We start from the raw sequence: 22,254 nt of genomic DNA on the forward strand, positions 1-22,254 counted from the left end.
CTATTTTTGAGGCTAAGATTTTGGTAGCATGTGAACAAAAATGCTAACAGCCGTAGCATGCAAGGCCTCGTAGCTCAGTAGTTAGAGGACTGGTCTTGTAAACCAGGGGTCGTGAGTTCAATTCTCACCGACATCTCATCGCGTATAACTGAGTTCCAGTGACGTGTGGCAAGCAAGTTTATGTACTTGACAGCGATGTTCAAATGTGGAGGACGTTATTTTTCGAAGTCAAGCAACTGACTTGGCTTATCCCAGACAAATCTGCTGAGGATTTGACATTTTGAGGCTAGGATTTTGGTAGCATTTGAACAAAAATGCTAACGGCAAGCTAGCATGCAAGGCCTCATAGCTCAGTGGGTAGAGCACTGGTCTAGTAAACCAGGGGTCGTGAGTTCAATTCTCACTGAGGCCTCATTACATGTTACTGAATTCGTAACAAGTGTGCAAAGCAAGTCTATGTACTTGACACATGTTACTGAATTCCTAACAAGTGTGCCAAACAAGTGTATGTACTTGACAGTGATGTTCAAATGTGGGGAGCGTTACCTTTCTTCATTTTTCGAAGGCAAGTCAAGCAACTGACTTGTCTTTTCCCAGACAAATCTGCTGAGGACTCGACTATTTTTGAGGCTAGGATTTTTGTAGCATTTGAACAAAAATGCTAACGGCCAGCTAACATGCAAGGCCTCATACCTCAGTGGGTAGAGCACTGGTCTAGTAAACCAGGGGTCGTGAGTTCAATTCTCACTGAGGCCTCATTACATGTTACTGAATTCCTAACAAGTGTGCCAAGCAAGTCTATGTACTTGACAGCGATATTCAAATGTGGGGGAGCGTTACTTTTCTTCATTTTTTGACTGCAACTCAAGCAACGGACTTGGCTTATCCCAGACAAATCTGCTCAGCACCCGATTCTTTTGAGGCTCTGATTTTGGTAGCACGTTAACAAACATGTTAACGGCCAAAGAGTCTGCAAGACCTCATAGCTCAGTGGGTAGATCACTGGTCTTGTAAACCAGGAGTCGTGAGTTCAATTCTCACTGACGCCTCATCTCATCGCGTATAACTGAGTTCCAGTGATGTGTGTCAAGCAAGTTTATGTACTTGACAGCGATGTTCAAATGTGGGGAGCATTGCTTTTCTTCATTTTTCGACTACAAATCAAGCATCGGACTTGGCTTATCCCAGACAAATCTGCTGAGGATTCGACTATTTTTGAGGCTAGGATTTTGGTAGCATGTGAACCAAAATGCTAACGGCCAGCCAGTATGCAAGGCCTCATAGCTCACTGGTTAGAGCACTGGTCTTGCAAGCCAGGGGTAGTGAGTTCAATTCTCATGGAGTCCTCATCTATCGTGTGTTACTGAATTTCTAACAAGTGCGTCAAGCAAGTCTTTGTACTTGATGGTGGCGTTCAAATGTGGAATCCGTTACTTTTCTTCATTTTTCGACTGCAAGTCAAGCAACGGACTTGGCTTATCCCAGACAAATCTGCTGAGGACTAGACTGTTTTTGAGGCTAGGACTTCGGTAGCATGTGAACAAAAATGCTAACAGCCAGATAGAATGCAAGGCCTTGTAGCTCAGTGGTTAGAGCACTGGTCTAGTAAACCAGGGGTTGTGAGTTCAATTTTCATGAAGTCCTCATCTATCGCGTCCTACTGAGTTTCTAACAAATGCGTCAAGCAAGTCTTTGTACTCGATGGTGGCATTCAAATGTGGAATGCATTACTTTTCTTCATTTTTCGACTGCAAGTCAAGCAACGGACTTGGCCGATCCCAGACAAATCTGTTGAGGACTGACTATTTTTGAGGCTAGGATTTTGGTAGCATGTGAACCAAAATTCTATCGGCCAGCTAGTATGCAAGGCCTCATAGCTCAGTGGTTAGACCACTGGTCTTGTAAACCAGGGGTTGTGAGTTCAATTCTCACTGAGGCCTCATTACATGTTACTGAATTCCTAATAAGTGTGTCAAGCAAGTCTGTGTACTTGTCAGTATCCTTCAAATGTGGAGAACATCACTATTCTTCATTTTTCGACTGCAAGTCAAGCAATGGACTTGGCTTTTCTCAGGCAAATCTGCTGAGTACGAGACTGTTTTTGAGGCTAGGATTTTGGAAGCATGTGAACAAAAATGCTAACAGCCGTAGCATGCAAGGCCTCGTAGCTCAGTAGTTAGAGCACTGGTCTTGTAAACCAGGGGTCGTAAGTTCAATTCTCACTGACGCCTCATCTCATCGCGTATAACTGAGTTCCAGTGATGTGTGTCAAGCAAGTTTATGTACTTGACAGCGATGTTCAAATGTGGGGAGCATTACTTTTCTTCATTTTTCGACTACAAGTCAAGCATCGGACTTGGCTTATCCCAGACAAATCTGCTGAGGATTCGACTATTTTTGAGGCTAGGATTTTGGTAGCATGTGAACCAAAATGCTAACGGCCAGCCAGTATGCAAGGCCTCATAGCTCACTGGTTAGAGCACTGGTCTTGCAAGCCAGGGGTAGTGAGTTCAATTCTCATGGAGTCCTCATCTATCGCGTGTTACTGAATTTCTAACAAGTGCGTCAAACAAGTCTTTGTACTTGATGGTGGCGTTCAAATGTGGAATCCGTTACTTTTCTTCATTTTTCGACTGCAAGTCAAGCAACGGACTTGGCTTATCCCAGACAAATCTGCTGAGGACTAGACTGTTTTTGAGGCTAGGACTTCGGTAGCATGTGAACAAAAATGCTAACAGCCAGATAGAATGCAAGGCCTTGTAGCTCAGTGGTTAGAGCACTGGTCTAGTAAACCAGGGGTTGTGAGTTCAATTCTCATGAAGTCCTCATCTATTGCGTGTTACTGAGTTTCTAACAAATGCGTCAAGCAAGTCTTTGTACTCGATGGTGGCGTTCAAATGTGGAATGCGTTACTTTTCTTCATTTTTCGACTGCAAGTCAAGCAACGGACTTGGCCGATCCCAGACAAATCCGTTGAGGACTGACTATTTTTGAGGCTAGGATTTTGGTAGCATGTGAACCAAAATTCTATCGGCCAGCTAGTATGCAAGGCCTCATAGCTCAGTGGTTAGAGCACTGGTCTTGTAAACCAGGGGTCGTGAGTTCAATTCTCACTGAGGCCTCATTACATGTTACTGAATTCCTAATAAGTGTGTCAAGCAAGTCTGTGTACCTGTCCGTATCCTTCAAATGTGGAGAACATCACTATTCTTCATTTTTCGACTGCAAGTCAAGCAATGGACTTGGCTTTTCTCAGGCAAATCTGCTGAGTACTAGACTGGTTTTGAGGCTAGGATTTTGGAAGCATGTGAACAAAAATGCTAACAGCCGTAGCATGCAAGGCCTCGTAGCTCAGTAGTTAGAGCACTGGTCTTGTAAACCAGGGGTCGTGAGTTCAATTCTCACTGACGCCTCATCTCATCGCGTATAACTGAGTTCCAGTGACGTGTGTCAAGCAAGTTTATGTACTTGACAGCGATGTTCAAATATGGAGGACTTCAATTTTCGAAGCCATGTCAAGCAACTGACTTGCCTTATCCTAGACAAATCTGCCCTAGGATTTGACTATTTTTGAGGCTAGGATTTTGGTAGCATTTGAACAAAAATGCTAACAGCCAGATAGCATGCAAGGCCTATAGCTCAGTGTTTAGAGGACTGGTCTTGTAAACCAGGGGTCTTGAGTTCAATTCTCAGTGAGACTTCATTGCATGTTACTGAATTCCTAACAAGTGCGCCAAGCAAGTCTATGTACTTGACAGCGATGTTCAAATGTGGGGAGCATTACTTTTCTTCATTTTTCGACTACAAGTCAAGCATCGGACTTGGCTTATCCCAGATAAATCTGCTGAGGATTTGACTATTTTTGAGCCTAGGATTTTTGGTAGCATGTGAACCAAAATGCTAACGGCCATCTAGTATGCAAGGCCTCATAGCTCACTGGTTAGAGCACTGGTCTTGCAAACCAGGGGTAGTGAGTTCAATTCTCATGGAGTCCTCATCTATCGCGTGTTACTGAATTTCTAACAAGTGCGTCAAAAAGTCTTTGTACTTGATGGTTGTGTTCAAATGTGGAATCCGTTACTTTTCTTCATTTTTCGACTGCAAGTCAAGCAACGAACTTGGCTTATCCCAGACAAATCTGCTGAGGACTAGACTGTTTTTGAGGCTAGGACTTTGGTAGCATTTGAACAAAAATGCTAACAGCCAGATAGCATGCAAGGCCTCGTAGCTCAGTGGTTAGATCACTGGTCTTGTAAACCAGGGGTTGTGAGTTCAATTCTCTCTGAGGCCTCATCCCATTGCGTGTTACTGAGTTCCAGTGACGTGTGTCAATCAAGTTTATGTACTTGACAGCGATGTTCAAATGTGGGGAGCGTTACTTTTCTTCATTTTTCAAAGGCAAGTCAAGCAACGGACTTGGCTTATCACAGATAAATCTGCTCAGGCCTAGACTATTTTTGAGGCTAGGATTTTGGTAGCATGTGAACAAAAATGCTAACAGCCATAGCATGCAAGGCCTCGTAGCTCAGTGGTTAGAGCACTCGTCTCGTAAACCAGTGGTCGTGAGTTCAGTCCTCACTGAGGCGTCAACTCATTGTGCGTTACTGAATTCCTAAGAAGTGTGTCGAGCAAGTCTATGTACCGTATTTTCACGACTATTCGACGCATCGTACTAATGGCCGCAGTCTCATTAATGGGTGACATTTCTGTATTTTACACATACACAGGACGCATCGTACTAATGGCCGCAGTTTTACAGTGGTAAAACATACGCCAGCTTAAACATACGGCATGCATGCGCGCACTCTAACACGTTAGCTTGAAGCATACGGTAGCATTCCAAGACATACAGATAAGATAAAAACACGTTTTTAAAAAGGCAACGAAAGCAGAACTGAGTTCGGGTGTATTTTATTTAGCCATCGTACAATGTTCTCACGTTTATCGATCAATCATCACCCAGAAATCCATCAAATTCCTCATCCTCTGTATCAGAAGCAGAGGACTGCAAATCTCAGTTGTCATTGAATGCATCACATGCTAGTGCGAGTTGCTACGCATTGCCGAGCGGAAAGAAGAAGTAGCGACAGCAAAGTCAACATTTCTCTTGTGTGAAGCTTTCCCACATTTGAAAGTAAAGAACAGAGCGAAACATGGTGGCAGCGCGTGTGTGTGTAGAAAGAATTGAACAATTGTGCAAGTACCGTAATCCATCAAAAACGCCGCGTTCCCTCTCGTTGTTGCGTATTGTGGCGTAACTCGCCAAGTGCTGCCTCTCACTCTTTGTAAAGTTGTGTTTGCCACCGATCATCCATTGTTCCCATGCCGTTTGCAACTTTACTTTGAACGCCCGGTTGATGCCAATGTCCAGCGGTTGGAGTTCTTTAGTCAACCCTCCGGGAATAACGGCAAGCTCAGAGTTCATTTGCTTGACTTGTTTTTTTCACCGCTGCTGTGAGATGGGCACGCATGCCAAAAGCATAACCGGTGGCTTTAAGTTTGAACTGAGCTTCGTAGGCGTGTCTTTTTGTCGAATTTATTTTCAGGGGTTCTTAGAAACCAAAACCGGAGTTGTTTTGCAACAATGCACATTGCCACACTGTATACAAGTGTTGGTACTGGCTTGAGGCGTCCACTTACACGCCCACCCTTCCCTGATTGGCCGACTTCTTTTCCGCATGCCTGGCCACAGTCACTTCCGCCTTTTCTCTATATAAACAGCGTGTCGGCTGTCAGTCAGATTTTGGAATTCAGCGCATATAAAGGACGCTCCGCACCATAAGGCGTCCTGTCCATTTTGGAGAAAATTTAAGACTTTTAATGGCGCCTTATAGTCGTGAAAATACGGTACTTTATGGTGATGTTCAAATGTAGAAGGCGTTATTTTTCGAAGGCAAGTCAAGCAACTGACTTGGCTTATGCCAGAAATATCTGATGAGGACTCGACTATTTTTGAGGCTAAGACTTTGGTAGCATTTGAACAAAAATGCTAATGGCAAGCAAACATGCAAGGCCTCATAGCTCAGTGGTTAGATCACTGGTCTAGTAAACCAGGGGTCGTGAGTTCAATTCTCACTGAGGCCTCATTACATGTTACTGAATTCGTAACAAGTGTGCCAAGCAAGTCTATGTACTTGACAGTGATGTTCAAATGTGGGGAGCGTTACTTTTCTTCATTTTTCGAAGGCAAGTCAAGCAACTGACTTGGCTTCTCCCAGACAAATCTGCTGAGGACTCGACTATTTTTGAGGCTAGGATTTTTGTAGCATTTGAACAAAAATGCTAACGTAAAGCTAGCATGCAAGGCCTCATAGCTCAGTGGTTAGAGCACTGGTCTAGTAAACCAGGGGTCGTGAGTTCAATTCTCACTGAGGCCTCATCTCATCGTGTGTTACTGAATTCCTAAGAAGTGTGTCAAGCAAGTCTATGTACTTGATGGTGATGTTCAAATGTGGAAGACTTTACTTTTCTTCATTTTTCGACTGGAAGTCAAGCAACGGACTTGGCTTATCCCAGACAAATCTGCTGAGGACTCGACCATTTTTGAGGCTAGGATTTTTGTAGCATTTGAACAAAAATGCTAACGGCCAGCTGGCATGCAAGGCCTCATAGCTCAGTGGGTAGAGCACTGGTCTAGTAAACCAGGGGTCATGAGTTCAATTCTCACTGAGGCCTCATTACATGTTACTGAATTCCTAATATGTGTGTCAAGCAAGTCTATGTACTTGATGGTGATGTTCAAATGTGGAAGACGTTACTTTTCTTCATTTTTCGACTGGAAGTCAAGCAACGGACTTGGCTTATCCCAGACAAATCTGCTGAGGACTCGACCATTTTTGAGGCTAGGATTTTTGTAGCATTTGAACAAAAATGCTAACGGCCAGCTGGCATGCAAGGCCTCATAGCTCAGTGGTTAGAGCACTGGTCTCGTAAACCAGGGGTTCTGAGTTCAATTCTCATGAAGTCCTCATCTATCGCGTGTTACTGAATTTCTAACAAATCCGTCAAGCAAGTCTTTGTACTTGATGGTGGCGTTCAAATGTGGAATGCGTTACTTTTCTTCATTTTTCGACTGCAAGTCAAACAACGGACTTGGCTTATCCCAGAGAAATCTGCTCAGGACTATACTATTTTTGAGGCTAGGATTTTGGTAGCATGTGAACAAAAATGCTAACAGCCATAGCATGCAAGTCCTCGTAGCTCAGTGGTTAGAGCACTGGTCTCGTAAACGAGGGGTCGTGAGTTCAATTCTCACTGAGGCCTCATCTCATCGCGTATAACTGAATTCCAGTGACGTGTGTCAAGCAAGTCTATGTACTTGATGGTGATGTTCAAATGTGGAAGGTGTTACTTTTCTTCATTTTTCTACTGCAAGTCAAGCAACGGACTTGGCTTATCACAGATAAATCTGCTCAGGCCTAGACTGTTTTTGAGGCTAGGATTTTGGTAGCATGTGAACAAAAATGCTAACAGCCATAGCATGCAAGGCCTCATAGCTCAGTGGTTAAAGCACTGGTCTTGTAAACCAGGGGTCGTGAGTTCAATTCTCACTGAGGCCTCATTACATGTTACTGAATTCCTAACAAGTGTGCCAAGCAAGTTTATGTACTTGACAGCGATGTTCAAATGTGGGGGAGCGTTACTTTTCTTCATTTTTTGACTGCAAGTCAAGCAACGGACTTGGCTTATCCCAGACAAATCTGCTGAGTATTCGACTAGTATTGAGGCTAGGATTTTTGTAGCATTTGAACAAAAATGCTAACAGCAAGGTAGCATGCAAGTCCTATAGCTCAGTGGTTAGAGCACTGGTCTTGTAAACCAGGGGTCTTGATTTCAATTCTCAGTGAGACTTCATTGCATGTTACTGAATTCCTAACAAGTGTGTCAAGCTAGTCTATTTACTTGACAGTGATGTTCAAAATTGGAGAACCTTACTTTTGCTTTAACTTTCTACTGCAAGTCAAGCAATGACTTAGCTTTTCCCAGAAAAATCTGCTCAGCACCCGATTCTTTTGAGGCTCTGATTTTGGTAGCACGTTAACAAACATGTTAACGGCCAATGAGTCTGCGAGACCTCATAGCTCAGTGGGTAGAGCACTGGTCTTGTAAACCAGGAGTCGTGAGTTCAATTCTCACTGAGGCCTCATTACACGTAACTGAGTTCCTGTCATCTGTGTCAAGCAAATCTGTGTACTTGTCAGTATGGACTTGGCTTTTCCCGGAAGAGTCTTCTGAGACCAGACTATTTTGAGGCTCTAATTTTCGTAGCACATGAACAAAAATGCTAACGGCCAGCTAGCATGCAAGGCCTCATAGCTCAGTGGTCAGAGCACTGGTCTTGTAAACCAGGGTCCATGAGTTGGGCCGGGCTTCTATCTCGCTGACTTTTAAAAAATAAATATATGTTTCGTGTCGAGGCCATGAGAGACCGTGGTTCGCAAAAAAACAGAAGTCGCCTCATCACAACACATACTCTACTAAACTCTTGCAATGACAATTCAAAAAACTCCTACCTGTCTCTGTCTATTATACACCTGTCATTGTTCTTCTTTGTCTTTCTGCTTCTCCCTCAAAGTGTCGCGCTAGATTCTTAAACAAGACTATATAAACATTTACATCTTTTATATTTTTCTTTCTGCAAATGGTACATTAACCTACAATTTTCCATCATTGACACATTTTTTAAAAGAGTTGACGAGAAAAATGTAAGGCCATCCGTCATTTTGATGGGTTGAAAATTGGGCCATAAACCACAGCAGCAGTGCGTCCTTAAGAATCTAGCGCGGCACTTTTAAGAGAGAAAAGCTGAGAGACATTTTAGGACCTAATTCGGGTCGGGTCAGATTAGATTTTATTACAAAAGACAGGCTTCAATTTGTTTTCATAAATCACCCCACCCCGAGTCCTCACAAATAAAATATGAAATTTGGGGTTTGCTTCGGGCTCGGGCCTGCAAATCAAGTTAATTGGTCGGGCTCGGGCAGGGGTGGGCATTAATCCCCGCGGGCCGGGTTGCGTCAGGCTGATTTTTTTTTTAGGCCCAATCTTACCTCTTCTGTCTACCCACAATGAACCCAGTTAGATGAGTTTAATCAAATCAGTTATAAATGTTTGTATCCTTTCTTCCATTATGCTTGAAAGCATCATTAGATCATTGCATCATAAACACACCGGCCTGTGTGCACGCGACATTGAATGCTTCTTTTTGCAAGACTGATGTGATGGCTTCCAACCATGATTTGGGTGTTTCTCCACTCGATATGACATATTGTGTAGTACAGGTGTTAATTCTTCCTTCAAGTTTTTATTGAACACCCACGGGAACATTTCCGTTCCAGGGGACTTCAAAATTTTAGGTTTTTATTGTATTTGGTATTTTCTGTTGCGAAATGGGACAAATACTTTCTGAAACGTCATCTTTCAATGGAGGAGGTACATGTTGTTTTTGAAGAAGTCTTGTGTTGCGCTACTATCTTGATCAGTATTCGATTCACTGCACACATTTTTCGATAAAAACCCTTCTGCAATACTTTTAAGTTTTGCGACGATGTGTTGCCTGTGAAATGTGAGTCATCGAAATAGTCACTTGCCTTACAAAGGCGAAATGAATTATTGAAATAAGCGTTAGATACCACTCTCGATCAGATGATTTAATCCAATGTTGTTGTTAAAATGAAATGTAACCGGAGGAATTTGAAGAGCCAAAGCCCACTTTGACATCATTCAATTACAAAGTAATGTCAACGTCTTAGCTGGATTCCTATTCCACTCCTATCCTGCAGCGCAGCTGGATAGATTTGAGCGCATCTCGTGTGCAGCCCGTCTCACTGCTTGTGAAGAATAGGAAGAACGTATTTCCTAATTATATTATCTTATCTTACAAATTAATTGCCAGATTGTATATTTCTCTGTCATGTAATAAAATGTTTCAAAATGCTGTTTTTATCGAGTTAATTTTGACCCCTTTGGACTTCCATAGAAGAGAAAAGATGTTTAAGGCTATGTCCAAATTCAGAGGCCACATTTCTGGCTGCATGACGTCACTTTTAGCGCAACTGGACCGCATATGGTGGACAAATTCCCATTAAGCCTGTCACCATAGCGGTGGTTAAGTGGTCCACGGAGGCTACACGAGGAGGAGAATTTGAAGGCAGTGAAGGATCCAGCCTGCAAATTGACTTTCTAGAATTTGCAAAGCAAGTGCGGTCGAGTTGCGCCCGAAGTGACGTCATTCGGACGAAAACGCGGATGCAACCTGTGAATTTGGACACAGCCTTAGTCTCCAAGATGATATGCGCCTTGCAAGATTTGACAGGGAACGCCCTTATTTCAGGGTCGCACAACTCAAGAGTGTGCAAACATTTCTGAAACGTGAATCGTTGACACACTTAAATTGATGGTAGGTTCTGTGCAGCCACAAAGGGCATAATAAATCAATGAGTCAATGATTTTTCAAGATGGTGGGGTGGCCAGTGGTCTTGTATCCCACTTCATTGGATCTGCCCCTGCAATGAGCATCAGCAAAATCACGTCACCACATTTAGCACCATAATGGGAGCAGTCGGTACTCAACTGACCTTGGCATCAAACCTCAGTGAATGATGTCTGATTGCCCAGCATATAAAGTCAGTAAGTACGGTAAGATGGTACAATGAAGGTGAACAACAAAAATGGACTAAAAATGGATGACCATGCAAACTTTTCTTACTCTGCCCCCTAAAATAACACTAAACAAGAATCTTTTGGAACTGGAATCAATATGAAGGCCCAGGACAGGAATCGTTCAAATGCAATCAAAGCCCACTCCTATTCTTTGCTCAAGGTGGATTCTGAATACCGGTATTTGTATTTATGAACAAAATGCCTGGAAAGTGTTACTTTTTCAGTCATAGGAATTAACTCAAACGTTTCGGAAAAGTAATTCAAAAGTTATGAAAAAATATTTATTTAAAAAAAAAAAGAGTATGAACCGTGATAAGGTAAAATAGCACTATTACTGGACAGTTTACCTATTTGGTATGTGTCTGTATGTACAGTATAACATCTCAAGATATTGCAGTCCAATTCAACACTATTTCATGCCACAATTCGATAGTACTCATGCAGGTTAATATATGAATGTCAATCAAATCACAATTTGATTGACTCCCAATATCTTTAGCTTGTCTACCCCACCAAAAAAAACGACAGCTAGACTATATCTGTCTGCTAGAAGTATATTTTCAATAAATCATTTCCTTTTCGTAAGTTAGTATATTTGCTAAATATGTGATTTGAAAGGGTCTGCGTTGAGTCAATCTGGCCTCACGATGTTTCCATCTTGGGTGAGGACCCTCTCAACTGGACTACCACTGCAACACTTACATTGCAACTCATTGCACATTTCTGTGTGAGTGCTAAAATGTACTTTGAATATATTTATTTCAGTCATTCATTTTTTTAAAAATCATGTTCAACCTATGTACTATTTTGAACTTAAAGTTATGGAAATTACATTTATTAACCCAAATTCTTGTTGAAAAGAACTGAAATTGAACCTATTTTAAAACCATTAGTTTTCTTTTCCTGAATTTTAACTCACTGTTTCAATTGGTGGCTTGAGACCTAATGGCTGAATGCCATCAACCCCCGAACTCTGCATCTTAACAAGCGCGCGTTGGTTGACTAACGTGGGCTTGCTGAGGTTAAGCGCAGGTTACAAATGTACATAAAGGGTTTAAATTAAACACATGAAAAGACTAAAAGTGAATTTGGTCAGGTCACTACTCCTAGATTCAAGTGAAGTCAAGAGTTTTTATCTCCCAAGGCAAGTTTCAATTCATCAAAACTGTGACTCGAGTCAGCACTAGTGACCCTCTCTGCTACCTAGAGATCTCTGATTCAGCTTTTCTAGAGTCTTGAACTCTAAAGCCATTGCTACTGAATCCTGACCCAAAGCTTTGAAGTCAAGATGGCGCCCGAGTAGGCAGCCGTCAGCAAGTGCTCTCATGAGCCTTGCTTTTTTAGTTGTTTTTGTGTTTGTTTTGTCACTTTGTGTTTGTTGTTACGTCGTGTGGACCTGATGTGGACGTTTTTGAGCATTTTTTGGCCACGGCATTCATCAAGGGGGAGACTCTGTGCTTGGTGGTTGCACCTCATCGGCATCAAGGCTATACCAGCACTGTTTTTGACTGTCGTTGTTGGACAGTCCCAGGGCGCTTGTGTCTTGCGCCTGTAATGGGCAGCATTTTTCACAGCCCCGCTTTGTTCAGCAGAGAGATCGGTGCTGTTGAACGGATGGATGTAAGGCTTGAGGAGCCGACGATGAGAAGAAAGGAGCGTTAGCGCGGAGCGCCGATGCGGATTTGGAGCTGGGAGTCGCGACTTGGAGTTTGAAGCGGATTACGTGGGACAGGAAAAGTGAACTAATCTCTTTTCGTCAATGGATGCTACAGCTTCTTGTTTGCTTTCAAAACTTAGCTTGTAGCAGACGTGAGCACATTTTCACCTCTGATCCACTGGTGAAAGGACACTTTGATCCTCTCCTCTTTCATCCATAACTGCTTCAGACAACAAAGTGTATGCAGAAAATTGGTGAAGATCGCACGACTGTCTGTGTCCTATGTGTTGTGTTGTGGTTTTTTTTGGTTATTTTGACTTCAAAATGGCGCCGCGAGAGTGGCTGCCTTTCCAGCAGCTCCTATATTTTGTTGTTCTACTTCTTCCTTTCATAACTTTGCTGCTGTGAATTGGGAATTTCTCCATTGCGAGACTAATAAAGGGTTTCTTATCTTATCTTACCATACCATGTTAAATTCCAAGAAATTCTGTATTGAGCACACCAGAATAGACACTGCACCCACTTAATTAAAAAAGAAAAATGCAAAACTAAAAAATAATTTCTACAGAGCAAGGCGAATATGTCGGTGACTCCAGTTTGATGTTTCATTTTTATGTGTTCCGGCCATTTCCAATGGCCTATCTATGGTGTTTCCCACTCTATACAAACATTAGGCTTGCCACTTAAAAGGATTTCAGAAATTAACAGGAACTGTTTTTCGGGTCTGTTGGATTACTCAATGGGAAACCACAGTAACTAATTTTGGGTTCGGTCAACGTTCATCATGGGAGTCCATTTTTCAATTTTAACTGATATTCATAATCAATTCTGATACTCAAAAGTATAATATTTAAAGGTGAAATGTTTGACAACTATGCATTAACAATGAACATAATTACATCAACAGCTCTGTACTCCAGGTTTATTCAGTAAAATATGTTGTTTAACACTTTTATTGTACTCATGCGGCATCATGAATAACACCAGACCACAAAATCAGACTCTTTTTTTCCAGTCTCACACTGCAAAGATTAACTTACTGGTAATCATTAATATACTCATTACTATGAAATACTATGTCCATCGGTAACAACGTCATCTCTATCCATCATCCAGGTGCTTTCTGGGCATGTGGACGAAAATAGCAACCCAAATGCGCACACAATGTTTCCTGTTCCGACCCACCCCAAGCAAGACGATAGCAAAGCGATATAAACGCTAGCTGAACAAGTCAACAAACTCGAACTAAAATACCCAGAGTCACCCCTGATCATTTTGGGCGATTTTAATAGAGCACATCTCAACCGTGAACTTCCCAGATATAAGCAGCACATCGACTGTTTCACCAGAGAAGGCAACATACGAGACCACTGGTAGACAACGATCAAAAATTCATACCGATCCATCGTCCGTGCAACATTGGGTCTTTCTGACCACAATTTAATCCACTTAATACCTACATACAGACAGAAACTCAAATGTGTTAAACCGGTTGTTAAGACTGTGAAAAAATGGACAGATGAAGCAAAGCTAGCTCTAAAAGAATGCTTAGACTGCACCGATTGGGATGTCTTTGAAACTTCAACGGGCACACTGGATAAATACACAGACACGATAACATCATACATCAGTTTCTGTGAGGACATGTGTGTACCAACGAAGTCCTTCCGGTCCTTCAACAATAACGAACCATGGTTCACTCCCAAACTCGGGCAACTCAGGAAAGAGAAAGAGACCGCATTTAGAAGTGGAGATCGGGCACTGTACAAACACGCCCGAAACCAATTGACAAAAGAATTTCTCAATTTCCCACACACACCCACCTCTACCAGAAACTACTCTACCCCCACCCTCTTTTTCTCCACTACAGATCCACGAACAGGACGTGAGACTGCTCTTCAAGCAGCAGAAGATCAAGAAAGCTGCTTGGCCCGACAAAGTGTCCCCTTCCTGCCTGAAAGTCTGCGCTGACCAGCTGGCTCTGGTCTTCACACAAATCTTCAACAGATCCCTGGAGCTGTGTGAGGTCCCATCCTGCTTCAAACAGTCTACCATCATCCCAGTTACCAAGAAATCGGCAACATCGGAACTGAACGACTATAAGCCTGTCGCTCTGACGTCTGTGGTCATGAAATCCTTTGAACGCCTTGTGTTGAACCTCCTAAAGAATGCCACCGGACCCCTGGTGGACCCTCTTCAGTTTGCCTACTGGGCAAACAGGTCTGTGAAGGACGCAGTCAGCATAGGTCTGCACTACATGCTCGAGCACCTCGACAGCACAGGGACATACGCAAGGATCCTGTTTGTGGATTTCAGCTCTGCGTTCAACACCATCATCCTGGAACTCCTCACCCCCAAACTTCTCCACCTCGATGTGTCCCCTACGATCTGCCAGTGGATCCTCAGCTTCCTGACGGGATGGATACAACAGGTGAGACTGGGAAGAACAACATCATCAACATGCACCACTAGCACTGGAGCCCCACAGGGATGCGTCCTCTCTCTACTGCTCTTCTCCCTCGACACAAACGATTGCACCTCAACAAGTCCAGCTGTCAAACTCATAAAGTTCACAGACGACACCACGGTCATCGGTCTCATCAAAGACGGCGACGAGTCTGCGTACCGACAACAAGGGGAGCAGCCGGAGCTCTGGTGCAGCCGACACAACCTCGGGCTGAACACGCTCAAGACTGTAGAGATGATCGTGGACTTCAGGAAAGATTCTTCTCCACAGTTTCCCCTCACACTATCCAACTGCCCTGTGTCAACCGTCGAGACCTTCAAGTTCCTGGGAATCACAGTCTCCCAGGACATGAAGTGGGAAGTCAACACATCTCCATCCTGAAAAGGGCCCGGCAGCGGATGTACTTCCTGAGGCTGCTGAGGAAGCATGGCCTGCCACAGGAGGTGCTACGACAGTTCTACACGGCAGTCATCGAATCAATCCTGTGTTCTTCCATCACGGTTTGGTTTGGGGCCGCCACAAAAAAGGACAAAATCCGACTTCAACGGACAGTTAGGACGGCGGAAAAAATTGTTGGCACAGCTCTACCCATTCTTGAGGACTTGCACACTGTAAGAATCAAAACAAGGGCATGGAAAATCCTCCTGGATCCCCCACAACTGCCCACCACCTTTTCCAGCTACTCCCCTCCGGCAGGCGCTACAGATCCATGCGCACCAAATACAGCAAAGACTTAAACAGCTTCTTCCCTCCAGCCATTAACTCCCAAAACAGTCACTGACGTAGTCACTCTTCTTGTACAACAAATACTGCTACTGGTCACTCTAAAATGGTTCAATGATTTTCTGCACCAACTGTACAACTGTCATAGTCTTGTATTCTACCACTGATCACTTTAGCTTTGCTAGATACTTTGCACATTGTCCCACAGTTGTCACTGGGTGGTACCACCGCAGTAAGGTTACGTGATGAAATGTCCTTCCATACCTATTGGTCATGTCCATGTTTATGATAATACTCATGCAGCATGTTAGACTTGAGACAAACTCCTTGTGTGTTCTACATACTTGGCCAATAAAGATTCTGATTCTGATTTGCTCGGTCAAAAACAGTCAGGTCCTCAGCAGATTTGTCCGCCTAAAAAATAGTAGTTGACGGCAACCTCTCACTCCAGTCAGCTGTACAACTGCGGGTTGGTTGCGGAGACAGAGCTGTGTCAAACCGTCAAATAATATTAATTTGGTTGCCTCAGGCTTTGGCCGCTACCGTGACCAAGTTTGGTATGAGAGCAAGCATTGATTTTGCAGGACACATTCTCACTTTGCAGGACGCATGAATTGAGCTCCAAATGCGATATGCACGCGATCTACACGCGCTCCGGGGCCCAGTGGGTCACCACTAGCACACGCTGATGAAGCAGGTTGGGGTAGTGGCCTCAACCACTGCCGAGGAGCAGGAGCTGGGCCTCATCGGTTAGCCACAATGTAATCTATAGAGCACAGACAATTTGAGGGACAGGAGTGTACAGAAACTTGGAAAGGTGTAGTAGGAAAAAAATGATGGTACAGGAAGATGGTGGGAAATGAAGTGACTTGGAGACAGGATCTGAAGGACGCGACTTGGAAAAGAAGGCGGAATCATGAGAGGAGCCAGAGCCTGAGGGTGGACTCAGAGGAAATTTAAATAAAATCTGACCAAAATTTACAAGGGCTTGAAAAATGACTGACAAGAGAACAAAGAAAATCTGAATCCGAATTTGAATCGGAAAAAAGGTTAACTCAATCAGGGTGATCTTCGCAATTGTCACGTTGTGCCCGAAGCGATAAAATGATCGCTTCGTGCACAACAAGATAATGAGGTGGATCCCCGAAATAGCAGACAAAGCAAAGGTGGTCCGAGAACAAATGGGTTTTAATACAAAACACAAAATACCCGTCCGGGAGCAACAAACAGAAAACGCTGGTCAAAATCAGGACCAGGAATAAAAGGAAGCAACAGAAAACGCTTGCGAGAAAACGGCAAGGATTATAGTTGGCAACAATAGGAATTAATAAGAGTAGATTTAACGACGCACAATCACAGCCACAAGGCTACACAGCAATGAATAGATTAAGGCAGTAATCGAGAGATTTGGCACGGCGTGGAATACTCCGGCAGTAAGTTAACTGCCCGAGCACAAAGATAAACCCTGTGTAATCAGTCCTTAATGGGTGACAGGTGTGTCGGCGGTAGGCAGGAAAAGTCTGCCCCCCTGCTGGCAAACACGGGACGTGACAGTACCCCCCCCTCAACGGACGCCTCCCGGCGGCCTACCCGGCTTGGTCGGATGAGCTGCGTGGAAGTCGCGCAGAAGGGACGGATCAAGGATCCAGGAGCGGGGCACCCATTGACGATCCTCAGGCCCGTAGCCCTCCCAGTCGACCAGATACTGGAATCCCTTACCCCTGCGCCGAGAGTCCAGGATGGCACGAACCGTGTACACCGGGTCACCGTCGACGACCTGCGGAGGGGGGGGCGGAGTGGAAGGCGGAGCCAAGGGACTGGAAACCACTGGTTTGAGCAGGGAAACATGGAACACGGGGTGAACCTTCATGGCGGGCGGCAGCCGGAGCCTGACCGTGACGGGGCTGACGATGGACTCGACCACGAATGGTCCAGTGAATCGGGGCCCCAGTTTCGCGGACGTGCCGGCCAGGCGGAGATCCCTCGTAGCCAACCACACCTCCTGCCCCACCACGTAAGTAGGTGCTGGGCGCCGACGACGGTCCGCGATTCGCTGGTTCCGGGTCGCCGTGCGGGCCAATGCAGCTCGGGCCTCTTTCCATACGCGGTGGGCTCGCTTGAGGTGATGCTGCACAGACGGGACCTCCACCTGTCCTTCCTGGGACGGGAACAGCGGCGGTTGATACCCGTAGGCCGACATGAAGGGGGACCTACCAGTGGCTGAAGAGACGAGGGTGTTGTGTGCGTACTCCACCCACGGTAGGTGGTCGACCCAGGAGGAGGGACTGCGCAGGCATACACAGCGGAGGGCCGCTCCCAGATCCTGGTTGGCACGCTCGGCTTGTCCGTTGGACTGGGGGTGGTATCCCGAGGTCAGACTGACCGTGGCCCCGAGGGATCGGCAGAACCGCTTCCATACGCGGGACACGAACTGGGGCCCCCGATCCGAGACGATGTCCACCGGGATCCCATGGAGACGGAAGACGTGTTGGACTAGGAGGTCGGCGGTCTCCAGCGCAGACGGCAACTTGGACAGCGGAACAAAATGAGCCGCCTTAGAGAACCGGTCCACGATGGTGAGGACGACCGACCGCCCACGGGATGGAGGAAGGCCCGTGACGAAATCCAGGGCGATGTGTGACCAAGGTCGAGGAGGGATGGGCAATGGCTGGAGCAGTCCTGCCGGAGGCCTATGTGAGACCTTGCCGCAGGCGCAGGCGGAGCAGGCATTGATATAGTCCACCACATCCCTCCGAAGCTCCGGCCACCAGAACCGCTGGGTGACGAGATGCACAGTCCGGTTCACCCCAGGATGGCAGGCCACCTTGGACCCGTGCCCCCACTGCAACACCTCCGAGCGCAGAGGTGGGGGTACAAACAACTTCCCTGCGGGGCATCCAGCCGGGACCTGGACACCATCCAGGGCTTCCTGGACCTTCTGTTCGATCTCCCATCTCAACGCCCCCACGATGCACCGGGTTGGGAGGATGGTCTCTGGTGACCGGTCCCTCTCCACGGGGTCGTGGAGACGGGAAAGTGCATCAGGCTTGGTGTTCTTTGAGCCAGGAGAGTATGTGAGGATGAAGTTAAAACGGGTTAAGAATAGTGCCCACCGGGCCTGACGGGGGTTGAGTCTTTTAGCGGAGCGGAGATATTCCAGGTTCTTGTGGTCGGTGTAGACCGTGAACGGTTCCTTAGCCCCCTCGAGCCAGTGGCGCCATTCCTGTAGGGCGACGATTACAGCTAGCAGTTCACGATTGCCCACGTCGTAGTTGGACTCTGCTGTACTGAGTCGACGAGAGAAAAAGGCGCAGGGGTGCAATTTCTGGTCGACCGGGGAACGCTGGGACAGAACGGCCCCGACCCCCGAATCCGAGGCGTCCACCTCTACGACGAACGGGAAGTCCGGGTTAGGATGTTGTAGTACCGGGGAATTTGTGAATGCGGCCTTTAGGCTGGAAAATGCCGACCCCGCAGCCGAATCCCATTTGAATGGGACTTTTGTGGACGTCAGACGGGTCAACGGGAGTACCTTTTGGCTGTAGTTGCGAATAAAACGACGGTAGAAGTTAGCGAACCCCAAGAAGCGTTGCAACTCCTTCCGGTTAGTCGGTGTTGGCCAGTTCGTCACCGCCTCCGTCTTGGTGGGGTCAGCTCTCAGCTTGCCCTGCTCAATTATAAACCCCAGAAAGGAGATGACAGGTACATGGAATTCACACTTCTCTGCCTTGACGAAGAGCTTGTTCTCTAATAAACGCTGCAATACCAGCCTGACGTGTCGCTTGTGTTCTTGAATTGATTGGGAAAAAATTAAAATATCGTCGAGATAGACGAAACAGAAAATGTTCAGCATGTCTCTCAACACGTCGTTGATGAGATTCTGAAAAACGGCGGGGGCATTTGTCAGCCCGAAGGGCATAACCAGATATTCAAAATGGCCGAGCGGCGTCTTAAAAGCAGTCTTCCACTCGTCACCTTTCCGGATGCGAACCAGGTGGTAGGCACTGCGTAAATCTAATTTTGAAAAGACTGTGGCTGACTGTAAAGGGGCGAAGGCGGAGTCTAGCAATGGTAGCGGATACTTATTTTTTACTGTGATGTCGTTCAGACCCCGATAATCCACACACGGTCGCAGGGATTTGTCCTTCTTTCCAACAAAGAAAAACCCCGCACCTAACGGCGATCGCGATGGTCTAATTAGACCTGCAGCGAGCGAGCTGTTGATGTATTCCGTCAGTGCCTCGCGCTCGGGTTTAGACACCTGATACAGCCGTGAGGTTGGCAACGGAGCGCCCGCCCGCAGGTCTATGGCGCAATCGTAGGGTCGGTGCGGGGGCAAAGAGCGTGCGCGATCCTTGCTGAACACTTGACGCAAGTCATGATAGCAGTCTGGCACTCCGTCAAGGCAGATAGTTTCGGGGATGTCGTCACCGGCGCGTTCGTGCTGCCCTACGGCTGATCCTAAACAACGTTCATAACAGTTCCGGCTCCAACTCTCTATTGCCGGACGCTCCCAGGAAATTACGGGGTTGTGAGTCCTGAGCCAGGGCAAGCCGAGAATAACCGGAGCGTTACGGCACTGCAATAAATCGAACCGTAGATGCTCAACATGGTTACCGGATAATTTTAGTTTTAGTGGTTCTGTTCTTTGCGTCACGACCCCCAGGAGGCGTCCATCGAGATCACAAACCCGCTTTTTATCGGCCAACTTCTCGACATAACAGCCCAGGTCGGCGGCGAAGTCGGTATCCATAAAACAACCATCAGCCCCCGAGTCTATCAGAGCCCTAACCCGCCGCGACCGGGGCCCCTCAAATATCTCCCCCTCGAGTTCCAGTCTCCCGGTGTGTCCCGGCCGTGAGTCAGTTCGCCGAGGCGTGGGGGACTCTGCGCGGGGTCGGAACTCACAGTTTTTGGAGGGCGAGGATGGGGAATGTTCCGGTCGGCTGGGAGCAGCATGAGGTCCTCGTTGACAGCTGTCAGACCGAGCCCGATCGTTGAATCGGCGCCGTCTCTGCTCCGGTCCAACGTTTTCGCCACCCAGCTGCATCGGCTCCTCCCCGCAGTACGTGGCACACCGGGACGGAGAACGATCACCTCCCCGCTCCCGGTTTCTCTCTCTCAGGCGGTTGTCCAATCGCAGGGAGAGCTCGATTAACTCCTCCAGGTTGGAGCTGTGGTCGCGAGTCGCCAGCTCATCCTTGAGTTCGGTGTTTAATCCACGGCGAAACAGTCCGCACAGCGCCCGGTCGCCGTAGCCACTCTGGGCGGCCAGAATCTGGAACTCGATGGAGTAGTCCGCCACCGATCGCCTCCCCTGGTGGAGTTCAAGTAGCCGGCCCTCAGCCTCTCTGCCCCGCACGGGATGGTGGAACACCCGGCGAAACGCCGCCACGAAGCCGTGGAATGAAGACCGGAGGCTCGGCTTCGCGTCGCTTGTCGCCATCGCCCATGACGCCGCCGGACCTGTCAACAGGCTCATAATATATGCCACCTTCGCGGCGTCAGTAGCATAGAGGTAAGGTTGCTGGTCGAAAACGAGCGAGCACTGGTGGAGGAAGTACCCACACTGCCCGTGCTCACCCCCGTAACGTGGGGGGTGTGGAAGCGAAGGCTCCCTCATCATTGTGGGAAATGATGCGGGTGCCTCAGGGGTGGCAGGACGAATCACGGAGGGAGGTGCTCTCCGTTCCTCCACCCGTACAAGACGGGGTTCGAAATCATCGAACCTGTGAGCCAGCATGGAAACCGCGCTGCTGATTTCCGAAATGGCTTGGCCCTGCTGACTTAACTGTTGCTCTCGGCAGGACAGAACGGAAAAAATCCTTTCTAAGTCTGCGGGATCCATGGTGGCCGGAGTATTCTGTCACGTTGTGCCCGAAGCGATAAAATGATCGCTTCGTGCACAACAAGATAATGAGGTGGATCCCCGAAATAGCAGACAAAGCAAAGGTGGTCCGAGAACAAATGGGTTTTAATACAAAACACAAAATACCCGTCCGGGAGCAACAAACAGAAAACGCTGGTCAAAATCAGGACCAGGAATAAAAGGAAGCAACAGAAAACGCTTGCGAGAAAACGGCAAGGATTATAGTTGGCAACAATAGGAATTAATAAGAGTAGATTTAACGACGCACAATCACAGCCACAAGGCTACACAGCAATGAATAGATTAAGGCAGTAATCGAGAGATTTGGCACGGCGTGGAATACTCCGGCAGTAAGTTAACTGCCCGAGCACAAAGATAAACCCTGTGTAATCAGTCCTTAATGGGTGACAGGTGTGTCGGCGGTAGGCAGGAAAAGTCTGCCCCCCTGCTGGCAAACACGGGACGTGACAGCAATCTGAAAAGTCAGAGTAAAAAAAAAAAAAACAAACAAAAAAACATCTGCAGGGCTAAAATAGTGGGGTAATGTGAGACAGTCGGAGCACGAGATGACATGAGTAAAAGACAGAGAGGAAAAGACAAGAGGCCTTACAGGCACAGGAGAGGGGTGGCCGATCGGCTGCGGGCGGAAGCAGGCAGACTGGCGACGTACTATACGCCGCCGACGTAGCGACGATATTTGTGTTTGGCTATGCTATGACCGTTTCACTAATTGAAGCCTAGTTAATTGCTTGTTTTTTTTTTTTTTTTTTGCCTGCCAGCGGTGGGCTGTTGAACTCCTGCAAGAGTGGTGGCTGCACAAGCAGAACTTGTGGATGATGAGCAGGAGATCACCTCTGTGAATTGGGTAAGCCTTCC

General features: G+C 46.6%; 16 non-coding genes across 16 annotated transcripts; all 16 read left to right on the top strand.

Annotated features, from left to right (window-relative positions):
• Positions 1-339: 339 nt before the first annotated feature.
• On the top strand, positions 340-412 carry trnat-agu (transfer RNA threonine (anticodon AGU)). Its single transcript has one exon. It is a non-coding gene; the product is annotated as a tRNA-Thr (tRNA).
• A 271-nt stretch (positions 413-683) lies between these two features.
• trnat-agu (transfer RNA threonine (anticodon AGU)) lies at positions 684-756 on the top strand. The gene has a single exon. It is a non-coding gene; the product is annotated as a tRNA-Thr (tRNA).
• Positions 757-1,571: 815 nt separating this feature from the next.
• trnat-agu (transfer RNA threonine (anticodon AGU)) lies at positions 1,572-1,644 on the top strand. Its single transcript has one exon. It is a non-coding gene; the product is annotated as a tRNA-Thr (tRNA).
• A 223-nt stretch (positions 1,645-1,867) lies between these two features.
• trnat-ugu (transfer RNA threonine (anticodon UGU)) lies at positions 1,868-1,940 on the top strand. Its single transcript has one exon. It is a non-coding gene; the product is annotated as a tRNA-Thr (tRNA).
• A 218-nt stretch (positions 1,941-2,158) lies between these two features.
• On the top strand, positions 2,159-2,231 carry trnat-ugu (transfer RNA threonine (anticodon UGU)). Its single transcript has one exon. It is a non-coding gene; the product is annotated as a tRNA-Thr (tRNA).
• Positions 2,232-2,753: 522 nt separating this feature from the next.
• Positions 2,754-2,826, top strand: trnat-agu (transfer RNA threonine (anticodon AGU)). The gene has a single exon. It is a non-coding gene; the product is annotated as a tRNA-Thr (tRNA).
• A 223-nt stretch (positions 2,827-3,049) lies between these two features.
• Positions 3,050-3,122, top strand: trnat-ugu (transfer RNA threonine (anticodon UGU)). The gene has a single exon. It is a non-coding gene; the product is annotated as a tRNA-Thr (tRNA).
• A 218-nt stretch (positions 3,123-3,340) lies between these two features.
• On the top strand, positions 3,341-3,413 carry trnat-ugu (transfer RNA threonine (anticodon UGU)). The gene has a single exon. It is a non-coding gene; the product is annotated as a tRNA-Thr (tRNA).
• An 805-nt stretch (positions 3,414-4,218) lies between these two features.
• Positions 4,219-4,291, top strand: trnat-ugu (transfer RNA threonine (anticodon UGU)). Its single transcript has one exon. It is a non-coding gene; the product is annotated as a tRNA-Thr (tRNA).
• Positions 4,292-4,514: 223 nt separating this feature from the next.
• On the top strand, positions 4,515-4,589 carry trnat-cgu (transfer RNA threonine (anticodon CGU)). Its single transcript has one exon. It is a non-coding gene; the product is annotated as a tRNA-Thr (tRNA).
• Positions 4,590-6,011: 1,422 nt separating this feature from the next.
• On the top strand, positions 6,012-6,084 carry trnat-agu (transfer RNA threonine (anticodon AGU)). The gene has a single exon. It is a non-coding gene; the product is annotated as a tRNA-Thr (tRNA).
• A 220-nt stretch (positions 6,085-6,304) lies between these two features.
• On the top strand, positions 6,305-6,377 carry trnat-agu (transfer RNA threonine (anticodon AGU)). Its single transcript has one exon. It is a non-coding gene; the product is annotated as a tRNA-Thr (tRNA).
• Positions 6,378-6,602: 225 nt separating this feature from the next.
• trnat-agu (transfer RNA threonine (anticodon AGU)) lies at positions 6,603-6,675 on the top strand. The gene has a single exon. It is a non-coding gene; the product is annotated as a tRNA-Thr (tRNA).
• Positions 6,676-7,190: 515 nt separating this feature from the next.
• On the top strand, positions 7,191-7,263 carry trnat-cgu (transfer RNA threonine (anticodon CGU)). Its single transcript has one exon. It is a non-coding gene; the product is annotated as a tRNA-Thr (tRNA).
• A 223-nt stretch (positions 7,264-7,486) lies between these two features.
• trnat-ugu (transfer RNA threonine (anticodon UGU)) lies at positions 7,487-7,559 on the top strand. Its single transcript has one exon. It is a non-coding gene; the product is annotated as a tRNA-Thr (tRNA).
• Positions 7,560-8,071: 512 nt separating this feature from the next.
• On the top strand, positions 8,072-8,146 carry trnat-ugu (transfer RNA threonine (anticodon UGU)). The gene has a single exon. It is a non-coding gene; the product is annotated as a tRNA-Thr (tRNA).
• Positions 8,147-22,254: the final 14,108 nt, after the last annotated feature.

The sequence above is a fragment of the Hippocampus zosterae genome, chromosome 2 (genome assembly GCF_025434085.1).
Source record: "Hippocampus zosterae strain Florida chromosome 2, ASM2543408v3, whole genome shotgun sequence".
NCBI classification, from domain to species: domain Eukaryota; kingdom Metazoa; phylum Chordata; class Actinopteri; order Syngnathiformes; family Syngnathidae; genus Hippocampus; species Hippocampus zosterae.